Raw genomic sequence first — 10,029 nt, forward strand, 5'->3', positions numbered from 1 at the left:
ATGAAGAGAATTAACATGTATATATATATATATATATATATATATATATATATATATATATATATATATATATATATATATATATATATATATATATATATATATATATATATATATATATATATATATATATATATATATATATATATATATATATATATATATATATATATATATATACATAGGCTGCAAGAAAAATGCAAGGAAGTCAGTAGAGAAAGCTGGGCATAGTCCTGACTGTTAGTATTGACTTGGCTACAACACTTATAGTATGTTAATACAAATTTTGGATTTTATTGTGTTGCATTGTAATCCACCTGTGCATTCAGAAGCTGCCAGGTAAACTATAATTTTTAAATTACATTGGATTTTTTCTCTTTAATCAATTACATCTCTACACATACGACTGCTATTAATAAATAATGATCTTATTGATTTGCAATATATACCAACATGTATTAATTTAATTTGGATTACTTTGTGGTGTAATTTGAAAGTGTAACATATATGGTTTGGTGAGCCAAAACTGAACATTTTTTCACACGTAATATTTGATCAGGAGTAGGAAACAAATCTGCTTTTTTTTTTTTTTTTTTTTAAATATTGCCATGGCAACATTTGGAAATCGCTGTGTGTGTGAATGAGTAAGTGTGAAGCACATTGTAAAGCGCTTTGGGAGGTCTTCATTGACTTGAAAAGTGCTATATAAATGCAGACCATTTACCATTTCTCAACTGATCTATTAAGGCCTCATTTCGCAAACATTTGCCAAACAACCCCATCAAAACCTCTAAAACAAGTCAGTCTAGTGGAAGCAATAGAAGCAACTGGACACAATTGGTGGCAAAGGTTTATGTCAAAACCCGAACACATGGTGGACCCAGACGCGTAACATTTTCACATAAGCTTTATTTTATGGAAACGGGGCAGTCATGCGCGGGAACGCAAACGCCAGCGATTCGGCGATCGCTGGGCAGACAAAATCGAAACAGGACAGGACAGACGGGATCGATACCAAATACAGGATACATGAGCAGATACGGGACAGGGTGGGACAGCCGGGATCGATACTGGATACACGAGCAAGATACCGGACACAAGGGGACAGACGGGATCGATACCGGATACAATACCAAGATACCAGACAGGACAAGACGGATGGAATCAATACCGGATACTAGATACACAAGCAAGATACCGGACAGGATGGGATCGATACCAGATACTGGAGCAAGATACCGGACAGGACGGGACGGACAGAATAAATACCGGATACTGGATACTGGAGCAATATACAGGACAGAACGGGACAGACGGGCTCAATACAGGATACTGGAGCAAGATACCGGACAGGACGAGATAGGCGGGATCGATACCAGATACTGGAGACTGGAGCAAGATACCGGACAAGACTAGACAGACGGGATCGATACTAGATACTGGAGCAAGATACCGGACAGGACGAGACAGGTGGGATCGATACCGGATACTATATACATACGCAGGATACCGGACAGATTCAAAATACGTCTAAGTCTTGCAAGTGCAGATGTTCGTTGACGGACTGACAAGGAGTGAATAAGACCAGAGAGTTTAAATAGGAGGAAAGCCAATCAGGCAACGAGCAGCACCTGGGCGTGGCCAAGTGAGGGCAATGGGCAAGCATGACAGTTTAGAATAGAATTGCTTATACTAACAACAGATAATTCAGAAGAAGGAGCTGTTTTTCAAGTTGTATCTGCTATAAAGAAAAACCTGTTCTATCTATTGCCAAGTGTCCTTTCAAATGATACATTCCAACAATGGCTCTTCATTCTAAGTAAATTGTTAAAATGTGACATACGTTTTAAATTCTATCATATCCCAATAATAATGTCTGCAGGAACTCAGTGTATACATGACTGTTTTGACCAGGACAATTAAGTCGAAATATTACCAAAATCAAGTTTAGGGTTTTGGAGTTTTTACTTTTCAGTGTAATTTATTGTACATATATTACTTTTGATTAAGATCAATCGGGAGCTAATCTTGTGCAAATAAAAACATTTTTTAAGCCCCCTTACTACAGTGTCTCTATGCTAAATCCATTTTCTATGATAACAATAATAATAACACAGCAAATGTATTCAGAGTGAGTCAGGTTGCTCCGGGGTCGCTTGTGTGTCACAAAATGAAAAATAGTCCATAACAACTGAAATGGTGCCTTGAACACACCCACTACATAGTGCATGGGCAGAAATTCCCTCTATACAGTCTGATATCAAAACACGGCATAAAATTTTAAGGTTCTTACGCACTTTGCAAATAAAATTAAACTCATCAATCAAAAACCCACAGGTATTACATTCTGCAAGGTTTTCGGTCTTGCGAGCAGAGACTTTAGAGTCGTAGGAGGCTTTACTCTAAGTATTGTTTTCTGAGCAATGGAGATCAGAGAAAGAAAAAGTCACCAATGGGCAGAGGAGCACTCGGGAAAAATATGGCAATTAAAGAAAAAAGGTGACAGAGGATGTATGAGGGAAAATGTATACGCTAGCATTAAGCCAAAACTTTTGTAGTGTGTGTTCAACGAATGGTGTCTGCGTGTCTGAGAGTTGATGATTATTTTGAAAGGCCTGCCAAGGTTTTGGATTTTTTAATTACCAATTCATGTTTGGAGATTTGTTTGTGCAGAATTGAGGAAACTACATGTATGTGCCCCGAAACATTTTTTTAAATAAAAAGTAAATCATTGAATAAATACAAAAAAGAATACATGAATTATTGTAAGTCCAAACCTATAGTGTAAGCGTATGATACGCCTCCTTCCACCAGAGAGAGAGCTGCACCGGTTTGGAACTGGGCACAATGTGTCCAGTCACCATACATCTGTCCCTAATCATTCTGATATTTTGGACAGCACTCGTCATTCGCATTTCCACTGCCAGGCCAGGTTTTTTGTTTTTTTTTGTTTCGGCTTTCTTGTTTGGACATGTTGATAGTAGTTCAGTGCCCACTTGTAAGTTTTGTTACTTTGTTTTTTGCCTTTTCCATTTCCAGTTTTGGTCTTTGTCTCGGGTTTGGACCTTTTCAGGTTTGATTTTGTTTGACATGTCATCTCTTTTGTGCCCCCTTTCTAGTTTTTTGCTTTGTTCCTGGTTTGTTAATTAATGTCATCCATATTTTCAACACCCAGCCTGAGTTCTTACTCCCTTTACATGGCACCACCCTCAAAACCTAACAAGAAGAGCCATATGATGGTAGCAATGCATCAAAAAAGACGGCTGTGGATCATGTTTTATGTACCACTTCCATTGACATTGCCCCATGCATACCATGTCTGTAAATGGTTACTCAAAATGTCAAAGAGATGCTGTAGTGGTCCATAAAACTCGGCAGAGACAAGTCTCTAAATAAAGTAGATGTTGGATTGCCAAAGAAAGCCACAAATAAAAAACCCTTTGGATAGTGAACAGATGGACCAAACTTTTGTCAGCAGCTCGCATGAACATTGGTGAAGGTGAGAGCGCATTCAGCAGGTGCACCAGAGTTCGAAAGAGATTTTAGAACATATTTGCAGCATTAATTAGCACCGCTGTGCTTTGGGCAATATAATGAAAGTGGTGTGCATGAGCCGGATAGGGTGGGATTCAAATGTCACAGATCCATAATTAAAAAATGGGCCTTGCGTGTGATGCCGTAACAGCCACTTGTCGAATCTTCTTGTTGTCAACATTGTATTGGCAGCCTTGAAATGACTTATGTAATTCATAAAAGAAATCTAATGCTTTGTGGAATGTTCCCCCGCTGGGAAATGCCACAATGGCAGCATACACGGAGAGACACACCTAAGCACACGGGCGCCAGGGCCATCTGATGTGCAACATTTTGTGGATGAATAAAATATTGTTGACTGTTTCTCACAAGTCTCAGTGTTCCATTTATTTCAGGTCAATACACCGCCGACAGAACATTATAAGAGCTAAGAATCAAACAGACAGCAAAATACTATATGCAAAACAGCTCAAATCCAGCTATATTCCAGGGGCCATGTGGTAGAAAAACATATGATTTGATTATGAATTGATTATTGACACATTTTTAGTTCTTTTTTTTTGCCTACTGCCGTTTAACTCAGGGTAACACGTGTAAACTGTAAAGTCAGAAAAGAAAGTGCAAACACTAATTTGATGATTAAAATTCGAAAGTGTTTTTTATTTTTGATGGAAATGTTTACCTAAACTTTCAAATTTGACTGCTAGATTTCACACTGACTATGAACTGATAACCTTTAGAAACCACTGGTGATAAAACGCGAAGTTAGTAACAAAGTTTTGGTAAAGAGAGGCTATCAGAACCAGAACAGATGGTAGACCCAGATGCGTAACGTTTCACAACAAACTTCACTGCGGAAGCTGAGAAGTCAGGTATGGGAAAGCAAGCGCCAGCAATCCGGTGATTGCTGGGCAGGAGCAGCAGGGAGCTTACGCGATCAGAGCGTGGTCGGAAGGCGGGAACGAGTTGACTAGCCGGGACGGGCGATTGGAGCGCGGTCGATGGGCAGAAATGAGTCGAGTAGCCGCGACAGAAGATCAGAGCGTGGTCGGTGGGCAAACATATGTCGAGTAGCCGGGGCGGGAGATCGGAGCGTGATCGAAGGAAGGAAAAAGTCAGGTAGCCGGTGACAATCGGGAAGCCAGGGGCAGACGAGCAGGATACAGGTGAAGACGAGACAGAGGGAGCCAGAGTCAAATAGTGCTTGCCTTGCATGTGCGGAGGTTCGCTGACGGACTGACAAGAAATGGAAGTGTTGAGTTTAAATAGGAGGGGAACCAATCAGGCAACGAGCAGCAGCAGGCGGCAAACAAGCACAGGTGAGGCCAATAGGCAATCATGACAGAGACGTTCACGAACTATGTTTCTGTGAGTCTGATTGTATATTCCTAAACAGCACTTCCATGCCTTTTATTTTAATAGGACAGTGTGTATTATTTAGCACCTCTTACTGTATAAAAAGATAAAATATTGAAAGATGTATTTAAATGATTAACAATAATACATTAATTTTAATAAACCTTCATTTTTAAAGATACTCTTAGGCTGGAAAATCAGCATTTATTTTACATGCAGAAAAAGCAGTTTTACCAAGAGGGAACTGACATAATCGTCTGCCATCTTGCTCCTACCGGTACAAAAAACCCTCAAAAGGCTCGGCATAAAATGAATGGTAAAATGGTTTGGAGTCTTCCTTCTGCTCCGTAGCACTTGTTTTCGGTTGCACATCACATTACAGCGACATATTGTGGTCAAATAATACACACTGTCTCTTCAAATAAAACTATGTCGGGATAGTCCTTTCTGAAGAAGCAGATGGGTTTTGATGTGTATCCTTAAATATTTTTGGGTTAATTCTGGTTGCCTACAATTAGAGTGCAACCAGTCGAAACTCAAAGTTCTCCGTAGATTATAGTATTTTAGCGTGAAATAGCTTGCATACAGTGTCGCTTCTGTGTAGTCCTCAATCCACTGGCGAGGAAGGGGCGGGAGTTTCTCGATGACTGAGTGATGCAGGCTTGCAAAGTCTAACAGGAGGGTTCACGAAATTGGGGCCAAAAGTTTTATCGCCATGCTGAAAGTCAAACCCATTCTGTTATTTTTGGCATAGGTTTTTATTCAATTTAGGGCTGAAAAAGTCAAAAGCAATGGACACGGGGATATTCTTCTTCATCTTTCCATTGTGATATTTCCATTACTGCCCCCTGCAAATGTTCGATTGTGAAACCAGTGATGTTTCCCAAATCCTGTTAGCGGGCGCTGACTCGCCAACTCAGAACCTGATTCGCCGAATCAACAGCGTTATCGATATTATTGATCAGCGTCCGGGTATATTTCTGACTCTGGCAACAAGTAATGGCTGAAATGTAATAGGTTAAATGCTTAAATATGGAAGCAGACATCTGGAAGTAGTGTTCCCAGGGGGGAGAGCAATAGAAGGAAGCGTCCACATAATTTAAAATGATTTAATAAGTATTTATCGACAAAGCATATTTACCATCAAATGATTCAGATATTATTTAGGCTAGCAAAGAAGGCCTTGCAGCTTGTGATAGCTCCAATGTGTCAAAAAGTTTCAATATGTGGGACGCAAATAAATAGCTTTTGTTACCCACATTATTCTTCTCCCAAAGTGAAGATTAGTTATTAAAAGATAATTTACTTTCATGTCCATTTGAGGAAAACGGTCCACGGCGTCTCAAAAGCCATCAGCTCGGCAAGTTGAGAACAATCTGACAAGCGTGTAAATTAGGCTTTGGCGTCGGTAGTCGTGCGTTCAGCTGAGAGCACTGAAGCCCCATGATTCATTACGACAGGGTCATTATTTTACTGGACAAAAGGCAGAACACTGTGAGTCGTCACGGATCTGCACAGACATGCGGCTGGTATGTCATCCAAGTGGAGCTAAACTTCTGTTACAAAATGAGGAAAGTTTTGAACACCATTTAAGCATGGTGAGAACATTCAATGATCAATGTTAGGTGCGTTAATCAAAAACAGTCATTAGTTAGAGTTCAGGTACTCTTTACTTGATTTAAAAGTAATCCCAAACATTTTTTTTCAATTAGGGACAGGACATAGTGGTCTTCCCACGATTTTGCGAAATATTCCACGCACCAGGACATCTGACATCTGGCTTGTGTGCAGTAGAGCTGTGAGGTCATAGTAGGAACACAAAACTTTCAAAATAGTGAATCCCATTAACACAACATGTGAGGCCAGCTCCAAAACAGACAGATATTGTCGTGAACTGCAATTACCTACCGCTCAACCCTGCTTAGAAATAGGCGATTATTTATTTTCGTTTGTGTTTTTTGACACGCCTGTTGCTGTTGGTATAGTTCTGTCTAGCTAGCTCCCCGTTAGGGTCAGGCTGCCAAAGGCTTTCCGGTTTTGTTTGCTCAAAGGTGGCACTCGTCTGCTGCCCAATGCGTGTTGTTCGTTCGGCTTGTGTGGCTATTTTGCCTTTTCCTTTGGTTTACCCCTGGCTGGCTTTGCGTTTATCGCTGGAGCTCTTGCCGCTTTTCGGTGTTGTTTGCCGGTTAGCTGCATACTGCATGTTTTTTTGAGCTCGGCCACCTTCGCATTTTTTCGCCAAGCCGGCGTCCGGCTTTTGTATATCAGTCCTGGTTAGCCCCCAGTTAAAGCCTCGTCCCGTGTTTTTTGCAAGTCAGCCCCTTTTTGGATGGTCGCCTTTTCTTCTACATTTACTGCATACACCTGCGACAAAGCGACAAGGCCTTCTCGACAAAAACTACCAAAACTTCACTTAAACCACCCATAACCTTATAGACCAATTAACATGTAAAATAATATTGATGACAAACACAAGCTGTCTTCAAAATGAATTTTTTGAACCAAATTAGCATGACTACGTTAATCTATTTCTATATGTAGCTTAGCATTAGTTCAGGTTTGATTAATGTTACTTAAATTTCAGAGGTTTTTTTTTTACAATGTGATACCACCCAAAAAGCTTTTGCGAGATTTTATGTGAAGGAACAGCCTGGCGTCATTCCAATGGATCCAGCAGGACTTTAGGTAAACAACAGAAGACGCAACCGTACTAATGATTCCCTCGGGTCTTCTTCGGGTGATTGTTTGCAAGCTATAAAACTGCGACACCAGCGGGGCATGAAATTAGACCCTTCCACTTTCCCAAACATGGTTAAAAATTAATGAAGGCAAATAGCGTCTTGAGCATACCGGCTAACTTGCCAGGTAATGCAATTAACGCAGCAGCAGACACACACATAACACCTATGTCGCGACCGGGCCAATGTACAAAATATAAATTGCGGTTTTGCTGGATGAGCTTGTCAATGATGATTTTATTGAGAATTAGCCGCAACAATGCCCTTTAAGATGCTTGTTAACAACATAAGGCAATCGTGATACCTCATTGCCAAAGTCCACCAGCAAAACCTGCAAGTTTTTAATTAAGAAAACTGTACGTAGACAGTCATAAACATGCGCTTGATGTTATTTTCCTGCATTTAATAGCTTTATTTTCAAGGTCATTAACTTTATGTTATGTTTTCTTTGTGTGTGTTACTGCATTTACATAAAATGAGAAGACAATATTATAATTTCAGGATGATTCGCATAAACCCTATTGTTAGTCTTTAAATAGCTCATTAAGCATTCTCTTCAACTCGGAACATTAAATGTTAATGGCAAACATTTAACATTCTCCTCAATATAAGAAATATGATACAGGCTTTTGTAAAAAACTTCAATGCAAAGCTTATGGAGTTCCCTAAAGTCTCTTCCACAACATTATTGGTAAAGCAATTCATTGTGTCGTATTTTTAAATGTATTTTTAAAATAATTATTTCTGGTTTTTAGACACTGCGATATTGCTTATCTTATACTCACAGAAAAAAGGTGTAGCTAATTGACATTTAAAGTCAATAAAATGAGGATTATGTCTCAGTCATGTAATGAAGTACCATAAGTTCCTGCACATTCTTGTTGTTTATTTTGTTAGGGACCAATGTATCTGCATTAACTTTAAAAAAAAAAAAATTCTAAATGAGTTCACAGCTGGTAACACGGCAGCGCAGTGGTTAGCGCGTGTGTGGCACAGTTCTGAGGTCTTGGGATCAAACCTTCCTGTGTGGAGTTTGCATGTTCTCCCTGTGCTTGCGTGGGTTCCCCCCGAGCACTCGGGTTTCCTCACACATTCCAAAAATGCCAGGTTAATTGGCTGGTCTAAATTGTCCCTAGTTGTGAATGAGCGAGTGAGTTGTCTGTCTCTGTGTGCCCTGCGACTGGCTGGCAACCAGTTAAGGGTGTCCCCTGCCCACTACCCGAAGATAGCTGGGATGGGCTCCAGCACCCCCGTCGCCCTACTGAGGATAGGCTGTGCAGATAATTGATGGATAGAGTTCACAGATACCTTTATAGCAGTTTAATAAAGTTTTCCTTTGGTTTATGCATTTTATTCCTTCGTCTTTCACAGAAGCCTGGTTCATCACATTTATCATGCAAATTAGAAAATTGGGAGAATATATTTGGGAAAAGGTCATTCAAACTCATCCAAAAGCCTGACAGATAGTATACAGCAGTGGTTGGCCGTCAGGGCCTGCGAGGCCTTCTCTGCTACCCTAAAAAAATTGAATCATGTGATGTTATTATACTTCTTCCATGAATACTTATTAAACAATTCCAAATCGTCTGCCATTTTCCCTTCATTACTTTCCATCTAGCTGTGCTGCTTCCAGATGTGTGCTTTTATCTTTAAGTATTTAACCAATCACATTATTTATTGCCACCGTCAGTGATCTGCATGGAGGCCTGCACAAAGATTTCTGAAGATATAACATTGGTGTTCAATGAAGCTGTTGGTTTACCCAATCAGATCCTGAGTTGGTGTCTGACCGCCTGCTATTTCTGTGTCCATTGCCTTTGCCGAACGGACTTTTTCAGCCCTAAATCGGACAAAAACATATGCCAGAAACACAACAGGACAGGGTTGCCATTTAGCACTAGCTTTGATGATGATAATAGAAAAGAAATAGAAATGCACCGGAAATCTGTATGACAAAGTCATCTTGAGGAAAGAAGTGATAATTGATTTTGTGCACAAATAAATAGGATTTTTGTGAATAAAATGTGGCTGTATTCCAAAATAATGCAATTTCATGAGGTTATCAGTTATGCTTTCTGTATGAGTCACAGTTGTAGCGGCAGTAAATGTTTTATGATGATAAAATAGTTATTTAGGTTTGGATTGATTGAGCCTAGCAATGTTAAGTGAAGGCCTAGTTGTGAAACACACAGCCTGCCACCAGTATCCAGTGATTATTTCGTCAGGGTTGAACCAGTTTTAAACATGCCATTTGGTAGTATCCCAAACACTTCCCCATTTTAGAAATGAAAACATAACACAATGAATTTTGTCTAAAAAACAGTTGTGTGCAATTATTCAATCACCAATAGCTTGTTACTTTGTTAAAGAGTTACGTCTTTAGATTATGCCGACCGCAAAA

This window comes from Urocampus carinirostris, chromosome 1, assembly GCF_059441175.1.
Source record: "Urocampus carinirostris isolate Australia breed hairy pipefish chromosome 1, RoL_Ucar_1.0, whole genome shotgun sequence".
NCBI classification, from domain to species: domain Eukaryota; kingdom Metazoa; phylum Chordata; class Actinopteri; order Syngnathiformes; family Syngnathidae; genus Urocampus; species Urocampus carinirostris.